This window comes from Protopterus annectens, chromosome 1.part0, assembly GCF_019279795.1.
Source record: "Protopterus annectens isolate FY-2018-M chromosome 1.part0, PAN1.0, whole genome shotgun sequence".
Classification (NCBI taxonomy): Eukaryota; Metazoa; Chordata; order Ceratodontiformes; family Protopteridae; genus Protopterus; species Protopterus annectens.
The window spans coordinates 355,265,022-355,290,186 of NC_056725.1; positions in this window are offsets into that span (position 1 = coordinate 355,265,022).

Consider the following 25,165-nt stretch of genomic DNA (forward strand, 5'->3'; position numbering starts at 1 on the left):
TAGTCGTCTAAGTAGGGATAAATTTGAATATTCCTTTGTCTGCAAAAGGCAATGGCTGGAGCCAGGCATTTTGTGAAAACTCTGGGAGCAGTGGATAAGCCAAAGAGAAGGGCAGAGAACTGAAAGTGCAAAGATCCTGCTCTGAAACGTAGCTATTTCCTGCAGAAATCCCTGATTGGGATGTATAAGATAGACCTCTTTTAGGTCTAGGGTAGCTAACCAAGCATTCTTGGACAGCATAGGAAGAAGCTGCTGGAGGGAGAGCATTTTGAATTTTGGTATCACCAGGAAGGTGTTTAGAATGGATAGATAACGAGGATTGGGTGCCAGGTGCCCTTTTTTCAAAGTACCAAGAAAAGCCTGGAATAGAAACCTTGGCCTATCTGGTCTGCAGGAACAGGCTGTATTGCCCTCATGGAGAGCAGGGAATGGACTTGGTTTTGTGCCTCTGCCCACTGGTTTGGAGGAAGATCTGGGAACCCTTTTGGGGTAGGTAGAGTAAGTAATGTCTTTCAGCTTTTCCCGGTTAGGGGTCGCCACAGCGGAACTCCGGTCTGCTAATGATTGGCAGTGGATTTTTACAGTGCCGAGTTGCCAGCTCGATGCCAAACCTTCAAAGAAGGCACACCCATTCACGCACCTACCTGCATGTCTTTATATGTCACTTGACCACGGGGAGGACACAGAAAGCACTCCAGCAGAGAATCGAACGGGAGAACATCTTGCTGTGAGGCAACGCTAACCGCTGCAACACAGTGAAAATAAAATTTGTATCCCTGGGACACTGTTGCGAACCCACTGGTAGTTTGTGATAGAGGCCCAGTATTTGGCATGGAAAGAGTTATCCTCCTAGGGGCACAAGCAGGTGGGCAGAGATAAGGGGTGGAGGTGTAAAGTCATTCTGAGTTCTTTCCATACGAGGGTGGCTTAGCACTCCCAGTTTTTGAAGTGGAGGAACTCCATTGCTTAGGTCTCTGCATTCCCTGGGACTGCTGTCTTGGGGGGGGGGGGGGGTCTGCTTCCCATACGTCTTGTCTGAGCTGGTCTTGAGGGGACCGGAAAGGACCAGTGCCTGGAAGGGCAATGCCTGCTGAACCTCACAGGCTGGACCTGCAAGAAGTCTGTCTGCACAGATTTAGTTTTTTCTTCCATCTTTTTCAAGACTTCTGTCTTGGTGCCACATAAATTGTCTTTGTTCAATGGTGCGTCCAATAGTTTTGATTTGACATGGTCTGAAAAGGTCTGTTCCTTAAGCCAAGCATGTCTAAGTACAGAACCTGTGACTGCTGTCCTGCAGGATGTGTCTAGTAACTCGGCTTGCAGAATGCATAAGCTCCTGCAATTCTTTATTTTCTGCACAAGTCGGAAAGGTAGATATTTTTTGTTTAAGGAGTTCCACAGTATGTTGCTGGAATTTCAGCATGTGGAACTGACAACTGCGTGCTCTAATGGCAAGAATTGCAGAGGTGTATACTTTTTTATCCCATCTGTCTAAAGCTTGGGAACCCCTGTCCGAGGGGGTGGGATTCTTAGCTGTGGTTGCTTTTATTCCTTTAGGCCCTTGGGAGATGACCTCTGGGTCAGTAGTAGAATTCTTGAAAAGAAATTTGTGAGAGTCAGGGACCCTAATACCTGTCAGGCTTCCTGGGAGCAAGAGGAAGGGTGTCCGGAGTTAAACTGGATTCTATAAAAACATCATCCACAACATCCAGGACGGCAGAAATGGCTAAAGGTCTGTGCTTAACGGAAGCATCATCGTCAGTTTTGGACTTGTGCGGTCTGTCTTTATCATCAAGTTTTTTCGGAAGATCAGTAGTCGGACGGCTTAGCGAAGCCATTTCGGAATATGGTGATCAAGAGCAAAAATATTTAGCTACAATAAGGGACCGACTATGTACATTTCTGGCATTGAACAAAGCACAAAACCAACAGCGAGGGATGTCGTGGTCTGGGCCTAAACAGGTGACACAGTAAGAATGGAAATGTCGGTGTGGTATTTGCTTTCCACAGGCGAGAAAATTGCTAACTTTTAGTGACCTCGGTTAGAGCAAGAAAAAAGGATCCCAAACGGGGTACTTAGCTTTAGAAGACTTCAACTTCAATTCAGAAATGAAAACTCGGGTAGCGGCCGACCGGCACTCATGTGAACTGCTTCTGCTTTGGGCTCCTCGGCAAGAAAGACTGATGTAATGGTGTTGGCTGCCTGACTTTATACCACTGACGACCTGACGTCAGTCCTGGAGCGACAGCAACCGATGCAGAAATACTAAGCCTCTGGTATTCGGGCCAACTGAGGACTACCCCTGGCAGGATAACCCAAGTGTGATGACTGCAACAGTGAAACATGAAGAACATCTTGCTACTCTTACATTTCTCTCTGCGTTCTAATGTTGTTAGAGATTCAAAAGTGTAAAACAGAATGCTGCATCCACATTCCACTTCGGCCTTATGTGAACAATAAATGGGTGTCCAGTGGCTATTTGTGTCTTTTTTTTTTTTTTTGTGAAAAGATTCTGTGATCAGACTTTTACAGCAGTTCAGCACCTTGCTTTATACATATGCCCTTCCAGGCATAAAACTGTGAAGGGCATGAATTGTTGATATCAGGAGTACTGTAAGAAATATTCCAGTCTTTTTGTGCCTACGTTTACAAACTGTACACTTTGCAAATGTAATGTAGTTTCTGTTTCTTCCTCAAACATACAAAGTAACCCAAAGTTCTTGCTGTACATTTGGAAACAGGTATACGTCTTTGGGATGCCTGCTCTTCTTTGGTGGGTGTGGTCAAGCCAAACAATGGATCTCAGAGCAGAAGAATCAATAAGAGAAAAGAAAAAAATGTCAAAGAATGTGCACTCAAAATTGGAATATTTAATGAACATGATTTATTAAATTGTGTCTTCTGCTTTACTTTTAACATTTCTGCACACCACTACTTAAGGTTTATGGACAAATACAGAATAGTATCACTAAGATGCTAGGCATGAATACATGCATACAGTGGATATAAAAAGCATACACACCCCTGTTAAAATGCCAGGTTTTGCGATATAAAAAATGAGACCACAATAAATTATTTCAAAACTTTTCCCACATTTAATGTGACCTATAACCTGTACAATTCAACTGAAAAACAAATTTGTTAGGGGAAAAATATAAAAAAATAAAAAAAGTACAATAAGCTGGTTGCACAAGTGTGCACACTCCTAAGCTAATAATTTGTTGAAGCACCTTTGGATTTAATTACAGCATTCAGTCTTCTTGGGTAGGAGTCCATCAGCATGGCACATCTCGACTTGGCAATATTTGCCCACTCTTCCTTGCAAAACCTCTCCAAATCTATCAGACTGTGAGGGCATCTCTTGTGCACAGCCCTCTTCAGGTCACCTCACAGATTTTCTATTGGATTTAGGTCTGGGCTCTGGCTGGGCCATTCCAAAACTTTAATTTTCTTCTTGTGAAGCCATTCTTTTGTTGATATGGATGTATGCTTGCAGTCATGGTGTTGAAAGGTGAAATATTTCTCTTCATCTTCAGCTTTCTAGCAGACTCCTGAAGGTTTTGGGCCAAAGGTGACTGATATTTGGAACTGTTCATAATTCCCTCCACCTTTACTAAAGCCCCAGTTTCAGTTGAAGAAAAGCAACCCCCAAAGTACGATACGGCCACCACCATGCTTCACCGTGGGGATGGTGTTGTTTTGGTGATGCAAAGTGTTGTTTTTGCGCCAAAAACTTACCTTTTAGAATTGTGGCCAAAAAGTTCAACCTTGGTCTCATCAGACCATAACACATTTTCCCACATGCTTTTGGGAGTCTTGATGTATTGTTTTGCAAATTTTAGCCGGGCCTGGATGTTTTTCTGTATAAGAAAAGGCTTCCGTCTTGCAACCCTACTCCATAGTCTAGACATATGGAGAATATGGGAGACTGTTGTCACATGTAGTACACAACCAGTACTTGCCAGAAATTCCTGCAGCTCCTTCAGTGTTGCTGTAGGTCTCTTGGCAGTTTCCCTGACCAGTTTTCGTCTCGTCTTTTCATCAATTTTGGAGGGATGTCCAGTTCATTACAATGTCACAGCTGTCCCATATTTTCTCCACTTTTTGATGACTGTCTTCACTGTTTTCCATGGTATATCCAATGTTGTGGACATTTTTTTGTACCCTTCTCCTGACTGATACCTTTCAACAATGAGATCCCTTTGATGTTTTGTAAGCAATTGAGTAAATGTCAGGAAAATCCTACTAGAACAGCTGAACTTTGAGGTTAATCACAGTCTCTTTAATTGATGGCAGGTGTGTACCCAAGAAGACTGAATGCTGTAATTTTAATCAAAAGGTGCTTCAACAAAGTATTAGTTTAAGGGTGTGCACACCTATGTAACCAGCTTAATGTAAGATTGTTATTCTTTATATTTTTCCCCTAACAGATCTGTTTGTACAGGTTATAGATCACATTAAAGGTGGGAAAAGGTTTGAAATGATTTACTGTGGTCTTATTTTTTATATCAAATTTTAACAGGGGTGTGTACACTTTTATATCCACTGTATCATGTACACTACATAAAAAAGCTGTTTTGTTTTTAAATTATTAAAGTGAATGATTTGTTAATTTCTGCAATGGACTCTGCAGTCAGGCAGCAGATAATAAATATCAAGCCCATTATTTGGCGGTTTCACTTGCAAATCAGTGCTTTAAACTATAACTTTATGTTGATTTGAGAGGCAGGATTTCAAAACAGATATGCAGAAAAACAAACTATGCAAAACCTGACCATCCAGAAAGGACTACCCATACTATAATGCCTTATAAAAATAAAGACCTCGCCAAGCAGTAACTTCATGTGTCTTGAGCAACTGTGCCTTTAAAAATTGCTATGTAGCAGCTGTTATAAGAAAAAAAGAACCTCAAAGCTCTCCTATTATAGTTTTGCTATACTTATCACATCAAACTGCTATGTTTCCCAGACATATGAATAAGGTTTGTTTACTAGTTTTCCCTTCTACCTCCTGCAAGTAAGCTATTAGCTGCTTGTAAAGCAAGCAGTCAGTAACACTAAGCTGTGCGGGTCCATCTGCAGTATGCAATGGCTTATCTCCTGGAAAGTGCAGAGATGAAATGAAAATGAAGTACGTACCCTAATGTTACAGCTTGACTAGCAGTTCCATCTTCATCATCTCTAGGATTAAAGACTATGTCTAAATGTTTTACTTGTTTTCCCTTTCTCTCTCTCATTATTTCAGTAAAGGACACACTCCACAAACAGAATACGAGGTGCTTCTGGTATACTTAGTTCACTTTTCTTGAAAAAACAATCATTTAAAATGCGAGAATCACTGCAGCATTGTGGAGAGCTCCTAGTTTACTTTCCTGTGTGACATCATCACATTCAACGTACCGATGATGTAAGTTTATTTATCTGGGCAGTCCTTTGTTACTCTGACAGCAGTACAAATGCTACAGCATGTGTTTTAAGCTCATTCATTTGTGCTGGTGCTGTCAAAAAATGTATAACTAGCGTTATTTTTTGTACGGCACTGGAAATCAGAAAGTAATAAAAGCTAAAGCAGCATTTTAATTCCCATTTTTAGTGCACTGCAGACAATTATGCATTTTAAACATGTGTAGTAATCATTTACTTCTAGTCATTGCGTTTTTGCAGTGATTAATACATGCAGTAATTAAATAAGTGTTTATTCTGTAATTCTCGTCATGTTGCCAAAATGAAAATGGGGGAAAATGTTTTACTTTCTGTTGCAAAGTATGTTTTTGACATGCTCCTGCATATAAGCAATTAGCACTTGAAGTGTATTGAAATGATGCCCTCATTCTCCACCTGTAATCTGCGGCTTGTGAGTGTAACATGCCTTAGTTTTCACAGAAATAAGTGTTATTATGGCAATTATAAGTTTCAGAATAATTCAACTAATACTGCATTTTTTTTCTTGGTGGGGGGGGGGGGGTGTTGTGGTTTGTAAATATGTTTGTTGCTGGCATTTTTGCAGTGATTAATGGCTCAGTTTTCTTTTAGGACTTCTTTCCATGTGGCCAATATAACACTGGAATGATGTTTCAAATGCTGTTATGGTTTGAAAAAACTGCTTCATTGCTGGCACTTTGGCAGTGATTAGTAAATGCAGTAAGTTTTAACTGCATTTTTTTTTCTTTTTGGACTTCTTTTCCATGTACGAAAGATGGCAATGGAGGAAAAGCACTGTATGTGTTGCCTGCTCTAAGTTTACTAGAAATATGTTTTGCAGTACTGCATGTAAATTTAGTTACACTTTTCAAACTGTTAATTTCAACTACTACTGGACGTCCTTTTTCCTGGTGGGTGGGGTTTTGAAGAGAAAGTAACTGCTTATCATTTTTGTGAGGGCTGTAAGGTTTCGGAGAGAATGCTATTCGCTCTATGTATAAAATAAGCAACATAGCACACTTGTGATTAAAATGATTTGTCAAACTTTCCTAATCAAATGTAAAGAATCAGTTATGGGATCAATCTCCTTTCTATACACCATATATGAAAGTTAAGTACTTACCATAACGAATGATCCATGTTGTCTTATTTTTATCCAGTTTAACATATGGGACATCAGATCCAACCATATCCAATCTCAGCACCGAATCTGAAGCTTCCATGATTCCAGGGCTCTGACTCCTACTTTACCCACAATTCCCTGAACTCCAAACCAGTACCTCAGACCAAGTTTGCCCTATATCAAAGTGTTCAGACCTATTTACAAAAAAAAACTGTAGAGACCCTAAATCCAAAACTGGAAAGGGAACCAGAGAAAAGAAGAGAGTCAAGGTTATGAGACAGTGCTGGTCACAGACAGGGTATGGTTTGGCAACCACTCAATAGTCTATACATAAGAATATCAATTTGGGAAGGAGGCTGGTGGGAGGGGAAGTTGAACCAGATGAAAAATCAGACAAAATGGATCTTTTTTATGGTAAGCACATAACTTCCATATCCAATGTAGTCTATTTTCATTCGATTCAACATATGGGATAGGTTCCCAAGCTGTCTGAGTGGCACCATGTAAGGGTATTCCTGAGAATGGTGGAGCTGAAAGAGGAATGAAATCTGGAATGCACATCCAACTTACGAGTTAGAAAGGTATGCAGAGCGGACCAAGTTGCTGCTGCACAAATGTCATCAATGGCTAGCCTCTTACACAAAGCTGCTGAGGTAGCCACTGCTCTTGCTGAATGAGCCTTGGGTATAGACTGAAAATTTAAACCAGTCTTAGCAAAGAAAAGAAATAACACTAGCTAGACGGCTGTCAAATTATAACTTTCATAACTCTACCAAGCCTAAATTTTGGGTGCACAATAATGAGTTGATCAGATTTTCTGAACTGTTTTGTGTAATGAAGACAGAACCGCTTATGACAAACTAGCACGTGTAGAATGTATTATCCTTGGTTAGGAAATTTGGGAAAGAACACTGGTAAGCCTATGGATAGGTTTTAGCAATGGACGCTGCCTTTGGAGGGAAAGATGCATTAGTTCAGAGAAAAACCCTACCCTTCTCGAAAATCAGAGTGCTTGAAGTTTCAAAATCAGTCTGGCAGAAGTGAGCGCAACTAAGAAAATGTTTTTCATCTCAGAAAACTGATATCTACCATGGCTGCAGGTGCAAAAGGAGATGGAGTCAGAACGTGGAGCATGACAGTAATATCCTTTGAAGGAAATGGTTCACTAATGGGGGGATGTAAAGAATAGTTGTGTAAAATCTTACCATAACCATAGACGTCCTTCTCTTCCATGCTGCAGTATTCTTGGTGTGGGATTGCCTGCCTTCAGGCGACCCACACGTCGGCTCCTATACAAAAGCTTCAGCTTGGCTGTTGCATCTGCATGGGACTTCACACTTAGGGCCATAAACCAGGGACCTTTATGTGTGACTTCTACATGCACAATCCTCAGAAATTGACGCTAAGCAGGCAAAGTAGATGGCCCAGCAGGACAGGCTGCCAAAGATGACATGTATAAAATCCTGGGTCTTTTCTGAAATGGAGAGAGGCATCAGGGAGCAGTTAGACTGGTAGAGTCTGAGGGGGAATGGTGGGTGGGAAGGAATACTGCAACATGGAAGAGAAGGACATCTATGGTTATGGTAAGATTTTATACAACTAGTCTAGGTCCTTCTATTCCTACGTTGCAGTATTCTTGGTGTGGAAGAGTACCACCGTTTAGGTTAATGAAAGGGTGGCGGATGCAGAAAATGATTCCACAAAGCCTTGTAGGATTGCCCTGGCAAATCCTGCAAGTGCTTTGGAGATTTGGTCCAGTTTGTAATGTTTGGTGAAAGTGTGTACAGTGGACCATGTAGTTGCTTCTATAATGGAAGCTGTGTCCATGCCTTTTTGGAAAGCCTTGGAAGTGGCCACTGCTCTTGTGGAGTGCGCCTTAACCCCAACTGGAGGATTTTTTCCATGGTGTGAGTAGCAAAAACACTATTGCCTTTCTAATCCATGTAGCAATTGTCTGTTTGGTGACTGCCTTGCCCAATGCCCTGGGGTGAAAAGATACAAAGAGTTGTTTGGATTTCTTGTCCAGGTAAAATCTCAGTTGTCTGTGGACATCTAGGGAGTGGAGTATCCGCTCTCCTTGGTTAGTGGGAGGGTGGAAAAAATTGGGTAGCTGAATGGATTGATTTAGAGATAAGTCATTGACTACCTTGGGCATGAAGGAATGGTTAAGTTCTCAGAGTGACTCTGTCCCTATGAAAAATGGTGTAAGGTGAGCATGCCATTAAGGCTTGTAGCTCGCAAACCCTTCTGGCAAAGGTAACAGCCACTAACAGTACTGTTTTCCAAGTACAAAACTGCTAGCTGGTTCGAAGGGGGGTCTAGGTGAGTTTTTCCAGGATGAAGTTCAGGTCCCGTGGAGGAGGAACAGGCTTCTTATGTGGTCTGATGTGCAAGACCCCTTTAAGGAAGAGATTCACATGTAGTCTGGCTAACAATGGAGGATCTACAGGTAAGGAGGCTGATAATGTGGAGAGGTGTACTTTCACTGATAAGAAAGTCCACCCTTTATGAGTTGACACATATATGAGAGGACTAGGGGGAGTGTCAGCCTCGTAAGGGTCTCTTTCCTGTCCCAGACACCACTGAGTAAATCTTTCCCATTTAGCAAGGTATGATTTTCTAGTAGTAGGTTTCCTGACCTCCCTCAGGACTGAGAGCACATCCTCTGAATAGTGGTGTCTAAATGGGTTAGCAATTTATCACCCACAGAGTCAGGGATAGCATTTGCAAGTGTGGGTGTAGGAGAGTTCCTTTGTCTTGTTAGGTCAACCTTGTGGGGTAACTCACAGTGATTGCCCTTGGATAAATTGTATAGAAGGGGGAACTAGTGCTGCCTTGGCCAGTAGGGAGTCACTAGAAAGATTTGTGATTTGTCCTTCATGATTTTCAGAAGGACTTTCTGAATCAGGTGGGGGGGGGGGTGTACAGGAAAGTACAGTTCTGTACCTACCATAAATGTAGATGTTCGAGTGCTAATACAGCTGCAGTCATAACAGATGGGTTCTCCTGCAGTCAGGCGGGTCCTCGGTCGGCCGAATTCCAAAGTCTAGGTCCAGCGTCGGTTGTCATCGCTTTCTTTCCTGACGTCAGTGCAACAGGAGTATATAAGACACAGCCGACGCCATTTTCTTCAGTCTTTCTTGCCCCAGACGTCAGGTGCCCCCAGAAGGAAGGCAATATATATATTAAAAAAAAATAATAATATATATATATAGATATATATATATATATATATATATATATATATATACATATATATATAATATATAATCATGCATTGCAATATAATCAAAAAACAGTAGTTGCAAGCAAATACATCATAGAAGGATAACCCAATCAAGTTGTAAGATGAGGAGTTAGCCACTAGGTCTGTACCCAGAGGGGAAGGAGGGAGGGAAACCTGGAACTGCAGCTGTATTAGCACTCGAACATCTACATTTATGGTAGGTACAAAACTGTACTATGTTCATCGTGCATACAGCTGCAGTCATAACAGATGGGTAGAATCCCAAAGCTACGCACAGGGTGGTAGGCACTAGGTGGAACTGGGAGGAGCCAGAATGCCCTGCAACACAGCAGTGGCAAAGCCTGCTTTAGATTTGGAGTATAAAAGTAGGTGGTAGTGTTTAGTGAAGGTATGCACAGAACTCCAAGTGGCTGCCTCCAAAATATCTTTGGTAGGGACTCCTCTGAGGAAGGCTGCAGAGGTAGCTGTGGCCCTTGTGGACTGGGATCTGATGCCTGCAGGTACAGATTTACCATGAAAGGAGTAACAAAACCGTATGCAGTGGCCTATCCATTTTGAAATTGTCTGTTTGGAAATTGGCTTCCCTTGAGCTCCTACAGCATAGGACACAAAGAGTTGTTCTGATTTCCTGAAAGGCTTTGTTCTGTCCAAATAGTAACGTAAGCTGTCTATGGATGTCTAAGGAATGTAGCAGCCTTTCCCCTTTGTTTTGAGGATTGGGGTAAAAGGTAGGTAAGTGTATGGCCTGATTTAAAGCTACCCTGGATACTACCTTAGGCATAAATGATGGGTTGGTTCGTAGGGAAACCCTGTCCTGATGGAAGATGAGAAAGGGCTGCACAGCCATGAGGCCTTGTAGTTCCGAAACCCTACGAGCTGAGGTAATGGCCAGAAGGAAAGCTGTTTTCCAGGACAAATATTGCAAATCTGTTGAGGCAGCTGGTTCAAAGGGAGGCAAAGTTAATTTTTCTAGAATGTAATTAAGATCCCAGGCTGGTATTGGTTGTTTCCTTGGAGGTCTTATATTCTTAGCCCCTCTGAGGAACTGTCTTAAGAGTGGGTGAGAGAATAAGGGTGGATCAGTGTTGTATTCTGCAGAAATGTCTGAGGCATGGATTTTGATGGAGGAAAATGAAAGTCCACTGTTCAACAGCTCAGCTAGATACTGTAATATCGGAGGCAAATTCAGTTTTCTAGGATCCTGGCCTTTTTTCTCATTCCAAGCGCAAAACAGTTTCCATTTTGCGGAGTAAGCCTTTCTAGTAGATGGCCTTCTGGCCTCCAAAAGGACATCCTGCACCTCCTTGGAGAGTAGGGTCTGTTGTGGTGTTAAGGAATTTTCTACGCAGCCATGTTGAGTGTTTTCAGCTGACTATGAAGAGTTTTGTAGCTGTGCTGAGTCAGTAGAAGAGGCATTAGAGGTAGGGTCCAGAAAGGAGAATGTGTTAGGCTCCTCAGGAGTTGGTACCAGTGTTGTCTTGGCCAGTCTGGAGCAATCAGTATCATCTTCGGTCTGTCTGCTCTTGCTTTCAAGAGCACCTTGGGCAGAAGAGGCAAAGGTGGGAAGGCGTAAACTGTCCGTGCTGCCCAACTGAAACAAAGGGCGTCCACTCTCCAGGCCTTTGGATGGAATGTCCTTGAGCAGAATTTTGTCAATTGATGATTCCTGTGGGAGGCAAAGAGATCTATGTCTGGCCGTCCCCACGCTTGGATTATATTTGTAAACACTTGAGGATGCAACTTCCATTCATGTTGGTCTGTCATATTTCTGCTTAGATTGTCTGCCAGCGTGTTTTCCAACCCTGGCAGGTACTGTGCTTGAAGTTCGATTTGCCATTCCAGAGCCAAGTTCCAAAGTGACATGGCCCGCCTGCACAGGGGGTATGAATGTGTTCCTCCTTGTTTGTTTATGTACCACATTACTGTGGTGTTGTCTGTTCTCATCAATAATTGCCCTGGATGCAGGAGATCCTTGAAAGCTGTAATTGCATTTATCACTGCTAGCATTTCCTTTTGATTGATGTGAAGGTGCTTTTCCTTTTGGGACCATTTGCCCTGAATGCACCTGTCTGTCATGTGTGCCCCCCAGGCGTAGTCTGAGGCGTCTGTTGTGATGACTTGATTTGCTTGAGGCTTGCAGAATGGTAGACCTGTGTTTGTTTGGCATGCTTGGGCCCACCATAGAAATTCCTTTTGCAAACATGGGATTAGTGGTATTATTGTTTCCAAACTGTGGCTGTGTTGAGACCATAGGTTTTTTAAGTACCATTGAAGTTTCCTCATATTCAACTTTGCACATGGGATTAGAAGAATGCAAGATGCCATGAAACCCAGAGCCTGCAGGATTTTCCTTGCAGTTAGCCTGGTACAATTTGCTAGTATTTTGAAGTACTGAGTTAGTTGCCCCTGTTTTTCTGGCGTAAGATAGGCCATCTGGGTGTTTGTGTCCAAGTTGGCACCCAGGAAAATTATTTTCTGAGATGGTGTTTGTTGACTGTGTATCCCAGAGAATTCAATAACCGTGTTACATAAGCCAGATGTTCCAGAAGTATGCGTTTGCTGTCTGCTTGGATCAGGCAGTCGTCCAAATAAGGGTAAATTTGCATCCCTTCAAGTCTGCAGTAGGCAATTACTGATGCCAGGCATTTCGTGAATACTCTGGGCGCAGTAGATAAGCCAAAGGGCAATGCAGAGAATTGACAGTGGATTGAACCTGCAAGAAATCTGAGGTATCTTCTGCAGCTTTGTCTGATTGGGACATGCAGGTATGCCTCCTTGAGGTCCAATGTTACCAGTCAAGACTCCTTGCCCAGCATGGGAAGAAGCTGCTGTAAGGTGAGCATCTTGAATTTTGGTACGAGTAGAAATGTGTTTAGGATGGACAAGTCCAAAATGGGTCTCCAATCGGTTCCCTTCCTTGGTACCAGGAATAGTCTGGAATAAAAACCTTGACCTTGTTCGTGAGTAGGTACCTCTTGAATAGCTTTCATGTCCATGAGCTTTGAAATTTGTATTTGAGCCTCTGTCCTTTGATTGTGTGGCAGGTTCGGCATGCCTCTCATTTTTGGAAGAGTGTGAAAATGAAATCTGTAGCCTCTGTTTATAATGTCCAGGATCCATTTGTCTGTTGTGATAATATGCCAATTTTTTGAAAATAATGCCAGCTTTCCTCCCAAGGGTGCTGCCAGCTGAGACTTGCTTGGCATGCAAAGGGGAAAGTCATTGGGTTTGTTTCCTGTATTGTTGTGCACTGTCTTCGCCACCTCTTGGTGCTGGAGTTTGCCATGGTCTGCCTCTATATGATCCTTGAGATTGTCCTCTGCCCCTTGTGTGCCTGTATCTACCTCTTTGGGGCTTGTCCGTGGCTGGAAAGGACCAGTTTTTTGAAGGCCAATTTCTGCTAAACATGGTGGTTGTACCTGTAGAAAAGCTTTGACAGTTTGCATAGATTTAGCTTTTTCTTCCATTTTCTGTAGTATCTCCTCAGCATTAGTACCAAATAATACATCCTTTTGTAAAAGAGCATCTAGTAGTTTAGCTTTAACATGATCAGGCAAGGTTTGTTCCCTAAGCCAGGCATGTCTACGAATGACTGATCCTGTAACAGCAGCTCTACTTGAGGCCTCTAGAGCATCATAGCCACATTGTAAGGTGTGTTTACCCACTTGTTCTGCACTATGCATCATATCCTGCAACTCCTTCAAATCTGGTTGTTCAGGTTGTGACATTTTATTCCTTAATTGTGATAACAGAAACTGCTGATATTTAAGCATATGGAACTGACAATTTAAGGCCCTCATGGCTAGGGTGGCCGAGGTATATACCTTTTTCCCCACCTTTCTAAGGATCTAGACTCTCTTTCGGAAGGTAATGGATTCTTAGCAGTAGAGGCCTTCATTCCCTTGGGGCCTTGAGAAATGGTTTCAGGGTCAGCATTACGGCTTTTGTAAAGAAACTGGTGTGAGTTAGGAACTCTGTAGTACCTATCAGGCTTGACTGGGGCAGGAGGCAGGGAATCCGGATTAAGGCAAGCCTCCGAGTAAACATCATCAAGTATGTCCAAGACAGGAGGAATCGCCAGAGGTCTGTGCTGAGGTAGCAAAAGAAATTCCCTAAGTCTTTTCTTGGAATCTGAAAAATCTTGGCCTTCCCAATGGAAGTGTTCCCTCAAGGTATGCAAGGTTTCCCCAAAAGAGAAATCCTCTGGGGGAGATACAGAAGGAATGGACTGCTCTGCATCAGAATCTTCAAAAGGGGAGTACGAGTGTTCCTCTTCATCAGAATGTTCTGAAATAATGGAGCCCTGGTCAGAAGAGGGAGAATCTTCCTCCACTCTGGGTCTCTTGTCCGGAGGGGGTTGGGAACCCCTGATAAGAGTAATTAAATCCTCAGCCATTTTGAGCATCTGCTTTTTAGGCATGGGACCTGGAGATGGGCCCTGTGCAACAGGCCTCTTGGGATGCATGGCTGATTTGGACTTAGTAAAGGCCTTTATGGAAAAGGAAGACGAGGTCATGGGTGGAAGTGGACCTGTCCACATTAAGAGGCTCAACACTCACAGTGGCTTCGGTAGCTGTAGTCAGGGTATGGGCCGAGGCACCTGCGGTCTCGGTTACAGAAGACACCGCCAGAGAAGTGTCGTCGGTAGTCAGGGGCTGCGTAGGCGCCTCGCTGAGAACCGGACCACGTGTAGTCGGTTTTGGCGTGGTGTCGGTGGAGACCGCGGACCTCGCATGTCGGTCTTTGTCCTTGCGTTTTTTGGACAAAACGGTAGTCGGAGTCTCCGGCGACATTTTATAATCAAAAGCTTTACCAAAAAAGTGCTGGGCGAACTCCGCCCGACGCTTAATAGTGCGTTTATTGAAAGTAGCACAAAAGCGACAGCCCGAGACGTCGTGGTCTGGGCCTAAACAAGGTATACAGAGGGAATGGAAATCCCTATGCGGTATTTGCTTCCCACAAGAAATATTTGCTTCCCACAAGAAATACAATTGTTAACTTTGTCTGACATCGGTCTGAGGCAAGAAAAGTTTCCCCAACGGGGTACTTAGCTTTAAAGAAGACTTCGGTTTCCAAATTTTCGTAATTTCAGGAGCTGGCCGACCGGCACTTGCGAACTGCTTCTGCTTCGGGCACCGTGCGGCAAAAAAGACTGGAGAAAATGGCGTCGGCTGTGTCTTATATACCCCTGTCGCACTGACGTCAGGAAAGAAAGCGACGACAACCGACGCTGGACCTAGACTTTGGAATTCGGCCGACCGAGGACCCGCCTGACGGCAGGAGAACCCATCTGTTATGACTGCAGCTGTATGCACGATAAACATCTTCCCCTCCCAGGTGAAACTGAAGGAGTCTACTCTCCAGGCTAGTGGGGAGTAAGTCTTTGTGCAGAAGGTCTGCAGCTGCCTATTCTGGGGGGAGGCAAACAGGTCTATTTGTGGAGTGCCCCACCGGAGGACTAGGTCTAGGAAGACCGTCCTGTCCAGCATCCATTTGTGCTGTAGAGAGGATGTTCTGCTCAGGAGGTCTGCTTGCTTGTGGCTCTGCAAAGGGATGTAGCTGGCTTGCAGGGATAGGTTGTACTGGGATGCTAGGTCCCAAATTAGTAGGGCTAGCCTGCACAATAGGTATGCCTTGGTACCTCCCCGTTTGTTGATGTACCACATTACAGTGGTATTGTCCATCACTATCAGAAGAGGACCTGGTAGCAGTAGGGGTAGGAAGGTTTGTAGAGCTAAAAGAAATGGTGTCATCTCCTTTACATTGATGTGTTGGTTTTCATGGAAGGGTGCCACTGGGCTTGGACTCAGAGTGCAAGGTGGCTCCCCAACCAGAGTCTGAGGCATCTGTATGCAATATTTGTGTGGGTTGAGGGGGCTGCATTGGAAGCCCGGGGTTTAATTGTACTTGTTGGATCCACCAGATGATTTTCTTCTTTAAACAGGGAAGAAGGGGAATAACTTGTCCCAAGTGATTCTGGTGGTGTGATCAGATATTTTTGAGATACCATTGCAGTTTTCGCATATGCATTCTAGCTAATGGTAGCATGGGAATGGTTGCTGCCATCAATCACAGGAGTTGAAGGAATTGCTTTGCAATGATTGTCTGGGAGAATAACACTTCCTGGAAGTGGGAAGTTGGTGAGAGAACCTTGTTCTGTGGGAGAAAGGCTTTCATTCGTTCTGTACTGATTCTGCAACCTAGAAATATCTTGCCCTTTTCTGGGTTCAGGGAGGACTTCTTGAGGTTTGGGGTGAACCTTAGACTTTGTAGTAGGGACACAGTGAAGTGTAGATGTCTTAAGAGGGCTGTGCTAGGATAAGGATGTCGTCCAGATATGGGTAAATCTGGATTCCTTGAGTCCTGCAAAAGGCAATGGCTGGAGCTAGGAACTTTGTAAACACTCTTGGGGCAGTGGATAAGGCAAAGGGCAAGGCCATAAAATGGAAGTGTGAGGATGGCCCAGAGAAATGCAGGAAACGTTTGTGTGAGGCCCTGATGGGAATGTGCAGGTAAGCATCTTTTAGGTCCAAGGTGACCATGAAAGCTTTTGAGGGTATGAGAGTGGGAAGTGACAGCATTCTGAAGGATGGTACCTGCAGGTGAAGGTTTAGGAAGGAGAGATCCAAAATGGGTCTCCAGGGGCCGTCCTTTCGGGGGACCAGGAACAGACTGGAGTAGAATCCCTTTCCTTCTTGTCCTGTGGGAACAGGCTCTATTGTGCCTTGTTGTTGCAGGTCTGCCAGAATTTGTGGAGGGAGATGGCACTGTTTTTTGGGGGGAAATGGGATGCCTTTCCTGGGGGGGGGGGGTTGTTTCCAGGATAGAAATAATCCTTTTTGAATAATGGTTAATACTCATTGGTCTGTGGTGATTTTCTGCCAGAAGGGGAAACAGTGGGTAAGGTGAGTGGAGAGGGGTAGATGAGCAAGGCAGTCAATCATTATTGGGGCCTCCCCTGTCCTAAAAGGGCCGTCTAGGCTGAGGAGGTGGTCCAGTGGTTCTGGATGAGGAATATCTTCTAGTTCCTCTTCTGGGTCTGGAGGAAGAGGCAGCAGAATGTGGGTTACGCCTAACAAAGGTAGTCTTAGCCAGGTAGTTCCTATAAAATTTGGGTATAGGGGATACCAGGAGATGTTTAATATCCTGTAACTCTTTGCTTTTTTCTTGCAGATTCTTGAATAGGTCTGCAGATTGTTTTCCAAATAGGAAGTTGTGATCCAGGGGAGCATCCAAGATTTTGGACCTGAAGTCTTCTGGCAGATTCTGTAGTCTAAGCCAGGAATATCTCCTAAGGACAGATGGTGATGCTGCAGAGCGAGCATCGCAGCTGCATCTTACAGAGTGTCTAGCCACTTGTAGTGCTAAGGACAATTTGGAGGAAATATCCGTTTTAACGGAGCTGTCAGGAATAGAAGCCAGCATAGAGGTGACTTGGGATACTAAGTTCAGGGCATACGTGGTTATGTGTTTGACAGTTAATGGCTCTGAAGACCAAAGTGGATGAAGTGTACACCTTCTTGCCTATCCTATTCATGGATTTACTATCTTTATCCGTGGGCAATTGAGAGGCAGAAGGTAGCAACCTAGACTGTTTATCAGGGGCAGTGGCAATCACTGCTGGGTCTGCTAAGGGTGGCTTTATGAGGAATTTTTGTTCCTCTGGCACCTTGTAGAAGCGGTCTGGGGTCTTAGGAGCAGGAGGCTGTGAGTCAGGAGTTTTAGAGTCTGCAGTAAAGGCATCCAAGTATGCAGAAAGAACAGGGGGTACAGCTGAAGGGGAGGGGGACTCCACCTGCAGCAGTTCAAAGCATCTTTTTTTGGGGTTTCTGTCACTTGGGAAGTATCCCATTTGAAATGGTCTTCCATTTTGGTGATGGTTTCACCAAATGTAATGTCTTCAGGTGGAGAATCGCCTTCCACAGAATCCTCGTCAGGAGAGTAATATTCCTTGGGAGAAGCAATCTGGGATGCATGACAGATGGATTCATCTGAGGAAGAGTAGGTAGATTCATGTTCTTCTTCCTCAAGGAGGGGAGACCTGGGAATAGAAGAAGCAGAGGTAGGCCTAGGGCTTAGCAGAGGCAATGTAGTGGTGGGTGAGGCAGAAGGCCAAGGGGCCATAAATGCCTGCATAAGGGAGGAGGTGAAGGTCTCCCAGTCTGGAGGGGCATCAGAAGCAGGAGTAATATGTTTTGTTTTTTTGCTTCTTTTTGGTTGGAGTCTATCTAGAGATGAGTTTGGCAGCGGCTGCATCCGAAATCTGGATCCCTGAAGGAACCCCAGAATCTGGTTCCCCCTCGACATCGACAGGCAGTGTCTGAGAAAGCTCTGTGGATGTGCTGGACATCGGCTATGCAGCGGTCTCCGCGAGGGAGGTAGATGGAGCTGATGGAGCCGACGGATCCGCTGAAAGCTCCTCAACTCCTACATCGGTAGTTGGCGGGGCGTCCAGGTGCGAAGAGGCAGGTGATGAAGGCCTAGGCATCTTGGCCTTCTTACGCGGAGGTTCTTGGGCAGCCTCCGAAGCGGGATCCATCCTAAGGGCCAGCCATTTGAGGCGTTGGTTTTCTAAGTAAAGGTGTAAAGCTGCCAAACGGCTACATAAGGTCTAAAGCACAAAAGACTTACAAATAGGGCAAGAGTTATGGTCGTATTCCCGGCATAAGCAGAAAACGCATTTGTCACGGGCGTCCTTATGGGGAATTTGGCACCCGCATTGGCGCTTTCCCTTTTTACCGGACATCAGCTGAAAGCTACAACAACCAAGAGCAAGCAAAGCGAAAGATCGGTAAAATATTAGAAATGCAAAAACAACAGGTGAATCTATAATCGATCCATCTGAAGAGCAATTGTACGATGTGAAGTTGTCTGCAGATGAAAAGTTCAGAGGAATGTGCGTTTGCTGCCAACTGAACTTTGATGGTGGAATAGCTAGAGCCTTTTCAGGAGTTCAGCTAAGAATTACAAAACAGATGGTATGGGAAAAGAGAAAGAATCCAAGCCTTTATCTACTGCTCACAAAGAAAACCTTTTCCATTTACTGTTATAAACCTTTTCGTAGGAGGTTTCTGGGGAGCTGATATGGCATCAATGACCATATTGGGAAACCTGGCATGACTGACTACTGTCAAAATTGGAAGAACAAAGCAGTTAGTTTCATAGTAGTCTGACACAGATGAGGGAACCAGGATGGCTAGGATAGAAGGTCTGGATACGGATTCAACATCCACATAGGAGGTACTAGTAGAGACCAGAGAAAGTGGAACTGCACCTGTTGGGACCACTGCATCCCTTGGTGATTGTCCCTATGGAAGGATTTATGCAAACTGACTGATGCACTCGGGGTTGACATAGGAAGCAAAAAGGTCGGCCCCAGCAGCTGAAAATCAAACTTGCCACCACTGGACTGAGGGACCACTCTTGTAAAGTTAGGACAGCCTTGTTCAACTAGTCTGTTAAACCACTGGAACATCATGGAATGTGTGCTATCAGAAAACAGTGTGAAGGTATTGTCCAATGCCAAGCTCTCATGACCGCTCGACATAAAGGATAAGAACCTACTACTACCTTACTTTATGATGTACCAGATGACAGTAATGTCAGTCTGTATGGTGATCATTCACTTGGGAAAGACATCCTGAGGACCGCTCTTAACTCCAAAACATTAATGTGAAGAATGGCCTCTAAACCAGACCATGTATCATTCTCCCCAAAAAATACCCCCCACCCAAGAAAGGAGGCACCCATGGCCACTACTGTTAGTCATGTGTCTGCACAAAAAGGCCACCCTTCTGTTACTGGGGGGAGGTAATCCACCACACAATATGTTTGTGGTCTGCAAACTCGTGAGTAGATTCTTGGCATGTAGAGGGTGGAACTTCTGAGACCACTGAACTGCTAGCATCCACTGAAGAATTCTCATGTGATAATGAGCCATCAAAATCATTAGAAATGAGGAAGCCATGAGACCAAACAGATGTAGTCCTAATTGTACTGAAGGGTGGGGATGATGCATTACCTATGCAGATCTTTATCTCAAACAGCAAACTCTGTTGTGGGAAACTGACAATTTGCAAAGTAGTACTGAGGTGGCATCCGATAAAGTCAATCGGTTGTACTGGAAGCAAGTGACATTTTTGAAAATTCTCCATGATCCAAGCATTGAAGGAGAAGATCCAGATGGTGTACAAGATGTCTGGATAGAGTAGTTAGGAGCCAATCACCTAGGAAGGGGAAGACTTGGATCCAGAGCATGAACAAGTGTGCCGCTACCACTGCCATTATCTTTGTGAACACCCAAGGGTTGTGGTGAGACAGAACAAGCAGGACTCTGTACTAGAAGTGACTGGCTTCCAGCTGGAAACAGAGAAATCTCCTGGACCGCTTTTGTTTTCACATGTTAGTAAGAGTCCTGGAGTTTGATTGAGCACATCAATTGTCCTTCCTCAGAAGAGGCATTATGGACTGAACTGTGACCATCTGGAATTTTGTCTGTTTTACAAATTGGTTGAGATGACAGATCCAAAATTGATCTGAGGTCCCCCGTTTTCTTTGGAACTTAAAAGAAAGTTGAGTAGACTCCAGATCCTAGTTGGTCTTTGGGGACCAGCTGGACGACACTTTTCAAGCAGCTTTGAAATTTCCCCTGCTGCTGGCTCCCATGACTGGGAGGAATATTGGGGAACAATTTATTTTTTATGGGTGGACAAAAGGGAATGGAAGAGCCGCTGGTAATTATATTTTGCACCCACATGTCTCTCTCAATCTTGCCTGGTTGGGGATGTGGAGTTGTGTCCCTCCGACTGCCTCCAGAATGCAGCATTCAGGGAAACCTTCAGGGAGGCTGAAGCCCTTTTGGTAAAGGGACCGCAGAAGCCATGATCATCTCTGGCTCTAGGGTGACATCCACTGGAATTCCCTCCACCTGTACTATATGGAGGTTTATCATCGGAGCATCCTAGCAATGATTCTGTGACTTACAAATTCACATCTTTTCACCAGCTCTCCGACTCCTGGAGTAATACCTCTGAGGTGTGGAAAAACTAAAGCCTACTGCAAAGAGAGTATCATCATCCTGCTGGCTCCTGTTCAACGTGCCTTTCACTTTCAGCTCAAAAAGTGTGGAGCCATTGTAAGGGGCACTGATGGAGAAGTCTTGAAGCCTTTGGCAAAATCAAAAAGAAAAGATTACAAGACTTAAATTGTTTCTAAAATCATCTGGCCTACAAAGCTGGCAAGTATATTCTTATACTTGTACTGTTTCAGTGACATTTAACACTTCTGTGATGCATTTATTTGGCTGTATTTATCACTGTTTTTCAGCCTGCATTTGTTAAAGGACAACGGGATTCTATTATTAAATGCTCAACTTCTCTGTCCTTTTTCTCCCTATTTACAAGTCCCTGCTATGAAAAAACAACAGTGCAGCATTTAAAATATTTAAAATCGACTGTCTCTCCACTAGAAAGTACAGTTGTGTACCTACCATAAATGTAGATGTTCGAGTGTATTCACTGTTGCAGTTATTACACTTTGGTTATCCTACTGGCAGGCTACCCGCAGTTGGCCTGAATTCCAAAGTCCTGGTCCGGCATCGGTTGCTGTCACCTCTTCCCTGACGTCAGTGCGCCAGGGGAATAGAAGATGCAGCCGACGCCATTTTCTTCAGTTTTTCTTGCCCCAGATGTCAGGTGGCCCCAAGAAGGTAGGCAATACATATTGCTTATAAAAACATACAGTAAAATAAAAACAATACCTTCATCTACTAGCAAATACACCACATAGGTTGTATAGGTTAGAGAAGTATAGATAAGTCCCAGCAAAGAAAGGGGGATGGAGGGTGGGTAACCTGGACTGCAACAGTGAATATACTAACATCTACATTTATGGTAGGTACACAACTGTAGTATGTTCGCATTTCACTGCTGCAGTCATTACACTTGGGTTGAATCCCAAAGCTGAGGTAGGGCAGCTGGGTCCAAATAGGATTAGGAGTGGCTGAGGCCCTGCAGAACTGCAGTGGCAAAGCCTGCTCTGGATTTAGAGTAAAGAATTAAGAGATAATGCTTGGTAAAAGTGTGCACTGAACTCCAAGTTGCAGCCTCCAAAATTTCCTTGGTTGGTACTCCTCTAAGAAATGCTGCTAAAGTGGCTACTGACCTGGTAGAATGTGGCCTAATATTCTTAGGCACTGACTTGCCATGCTGTGCATAGCAGAATCCATTTTGAAATAGTCTGCTTTGAGATGGCCTTTCCTTGTAATCCTGCAATATATGCTACAAGCAGTTGCTCAGTTTTTCTGAAAGCTTTTGTTTTGTCCAAGTAGAAGCGTAGCTGCCTGTGTATGTCCAAAGAGTGCAGAAGTCTCTCCCCTTTATTCTGGGGATTTGAATAAAATGTTGGCAAATGAATGGTTTGGTTAAGAGCCACACTGGATACTACCTTTGTCATAAATGTTGGGTTTTTCCTTACAGAAACCCTGTCCGGATGACAAATGATAAAAGGTTCCACTGCTATTAATGCTTGTAACACTGAGACTCTTCTTGCTGAAGTTATTGCTAGAAGCAGAGCAGTTTTCCATGATAGGAATTTTATATCAGCTGTATTGGCTGGCTCAAAAGGAGGCAGTGTGAGCTTTTCCAAGACGAAGTTGAGGTCCCATGTAGGTATCTGTGCTCTCCTTGGGGGACTTATGTCTTTTGCCCCTCTGAGGTACAGTCTTAGTAGTGGATGAAAGAAAATAGGAGGTTCCGTATTGTAATGAGCTGAAATGGCAGAGGCATGGATCTTAATTGATGAGAAGGATAGGCCTTTGTCCAGCATCTCAGTTAGGTATTGTAAAATCTGAGGAATATTTGGAACAAGTGGTTAAAGTCCTTGTGCCTGGTTCCAAGCACAGAATCTCTTCCATTTTTCTGCATAAGATTTCCTGGTGCTGGGCCTCCTGGCTTCCAAAATGACATCCATAACAGCTTTAGAGAGAGGTGTGTTCTGAGTGGCTATATTATTTGCCATGCAGTCAGATTTAAGGTTTTGAGTTGGCTGTGCAGGATCCAATTGTTTTGTTGAGTCAGAAGATGAGGAATTTGAGGTAAAGTCCAGGCTGGGCCTTGAGACAAGCACTTTAGGATTGGGTACCAGTGCTGGCGTGGCCAGTCTGGGGCAATCAGAATAATTTTTGGCTTATCTTGTCTGACTTTTAGGAGTACCTTGGGAAGGAGAGGCAGTGGTGGAAAGGCATAAACTGTTAGGGTTTTCCAGCTGAATGAAAGAGCATCCACTTTCCATGCTTGTGAGTGATAAGTCCTTGTGCAGAATCTCTGTAGTTGGCAGTTGTGAGGGGAGGCAAAAAGATCTATGTCTGGGCATCCCCACTTCCTTGCTATCATGCTGAAGACCTGTGGATCTAGTTTCCACTCGTGAGGGTCCATGAGGTTTCTGCTTAGTTCATCTGCCAGAGTATTTTTCTTTCCTGGCAGGAATTGTGCCTGCAGATGTACTTGATAGGTCAGTGCTGTGTTCCACAAAGTCATGGCTTGCCTGCAGAGGGGGGTAGGAATGTGTGCCCCCTTGCTTGTTTATGTACCACATAACTGTAGTATTGTCCGTCTTTAGTAATAGTTGTCCTGGATGTAGTAGATCCTTGAAGGCTGTCAGAGCATTCTGTATAGCTAGTATCTCTTTTTGATTGATATGAAGATGCATTTGGTCCGTGGGCCACATGCTCTGAATACATTTTCCTGCCATGTGTGCCCCCCCAGGCATAATCTGATGCATCTGTTGTTAGTGTCTGCCTGGCTGTGGGTAAAGTGAAAGGCTGTCCTTTGTTGTGACAGGCCTGTGCCCACCATCGAAACTCCTGTTGCAGGCAGGGAATAAGAGTTATTATTGTTTCCAGGCTGTGGCAATGTTGAGTCCAAACACTTTTTAGATACCATTGTAGCTTCCGCATATGCAGTCTTGCATATGGAATTAGCAGGATGCAGGATGCCATGAAGGCCAAAGCTTGCAGAATTTTTCTTGCAGGTAGCTGGGTCTTTGTTGCCATCATTTGAAAGTAATGAGTCAGTTGCCTTTGCTTGTCTGGCGTGAGATAAGCCATCTGGGCAGTTGTATTTAAGCTTGCACCCAGGAATATTATCTCTTGAGAGGGCACTAGTTTTGATTTCTTTTCGTTTACTGTGTACCCTAGGCAAATTAGTAATCTTTTTACAAACGCCAGATACTTTAGTAGAATGCCCTTGCTCTCTGCTTGAATAAGGCAGTCATCCAAGTAGGGATATATTTGAATTCCTTTTTGTCTGCAAAATGCAATTTCTAGTGCCAGGCATTTCGTGAAGACCCTGGGCGCAGTAGATAAGCCAAAGGGCAGTGCAGAGAATTGGTAATGCATTGAGCCAGCTATGAATCTGAGGTATCTTCTGCAAGATTGTCTGACTGGGACATGCAGGCATGCCTCTTTGAGGTCCAAAGTAACTAGCCAAGCCTTCTTTAGAAGTTGCTGCAGTGTCAACATTTTGAATTTCGGAACATCCAGGAAAGTATTTATAACAGACAGGTCCAGTATTGGTCTCCAGGCTTTGTCCTTTCTGGGTACCAAGAAAAGTCTTGAGTAAAATCCTTGCCCCTCTTCTTGCTGTGGTACTTTTTGAATAGTTCTCATGTCCATGAGAGCAGAAATTTGTTTTTGTGCCTCTGCCCATTGATTTTGTGGCAGGTCTGGCATACCTTTTGACCTTGGTAGGGTGTGAAAGTGGAACCTGTAACCCTGAGAGACAATATTCAGAGCCCATTTGTCCTGGGTGATCATGTGCCAATTTTGTGAGAAAAGTGCTACTTTCCCCCCCAAGGGTGCTGCCAAAAGGTAAGTGCTTGGTATTTGTAGAGGAAAGTCATTGGGACTGTTTCCTATAAGGTTGTGATTTGTCTTCTCGGCCTTTGGGGGCTGAAGCACCCCATTGCTTAGGTCTGTATGAGCCTTGGGGCTGAGATCTGCCTCTTGTACGTCTGTATCTGCCTCTTTGTGGCCTGACACTGGAAAGGACCAATTTTTAGAAGGCCAGTTCCTGCTAAATCTAGGTGGCTAGACCTGTAAGAAATCCTTTATTGTCTGCATTGATTTTGCTTTATCCTCCATTTTCTTTAACACCTCTTCTGCCTCAATACCAAACAAAGTATCATGCTGTAATGGAGCATCCAATAATTTTGCTTTAACATGATCTGGTAAACTCTATTCTTTTAACCAAGCATGCCTTCGAATGACAGAACCTCTAACTGTGGCTCTGCAAGATGCCTCTAATGAATCAAAACCACATTGCAAAGTATGCTTTCCCACTTGTTCAGCTGCATGCAGTAAGTCCTGCATTTCCTTG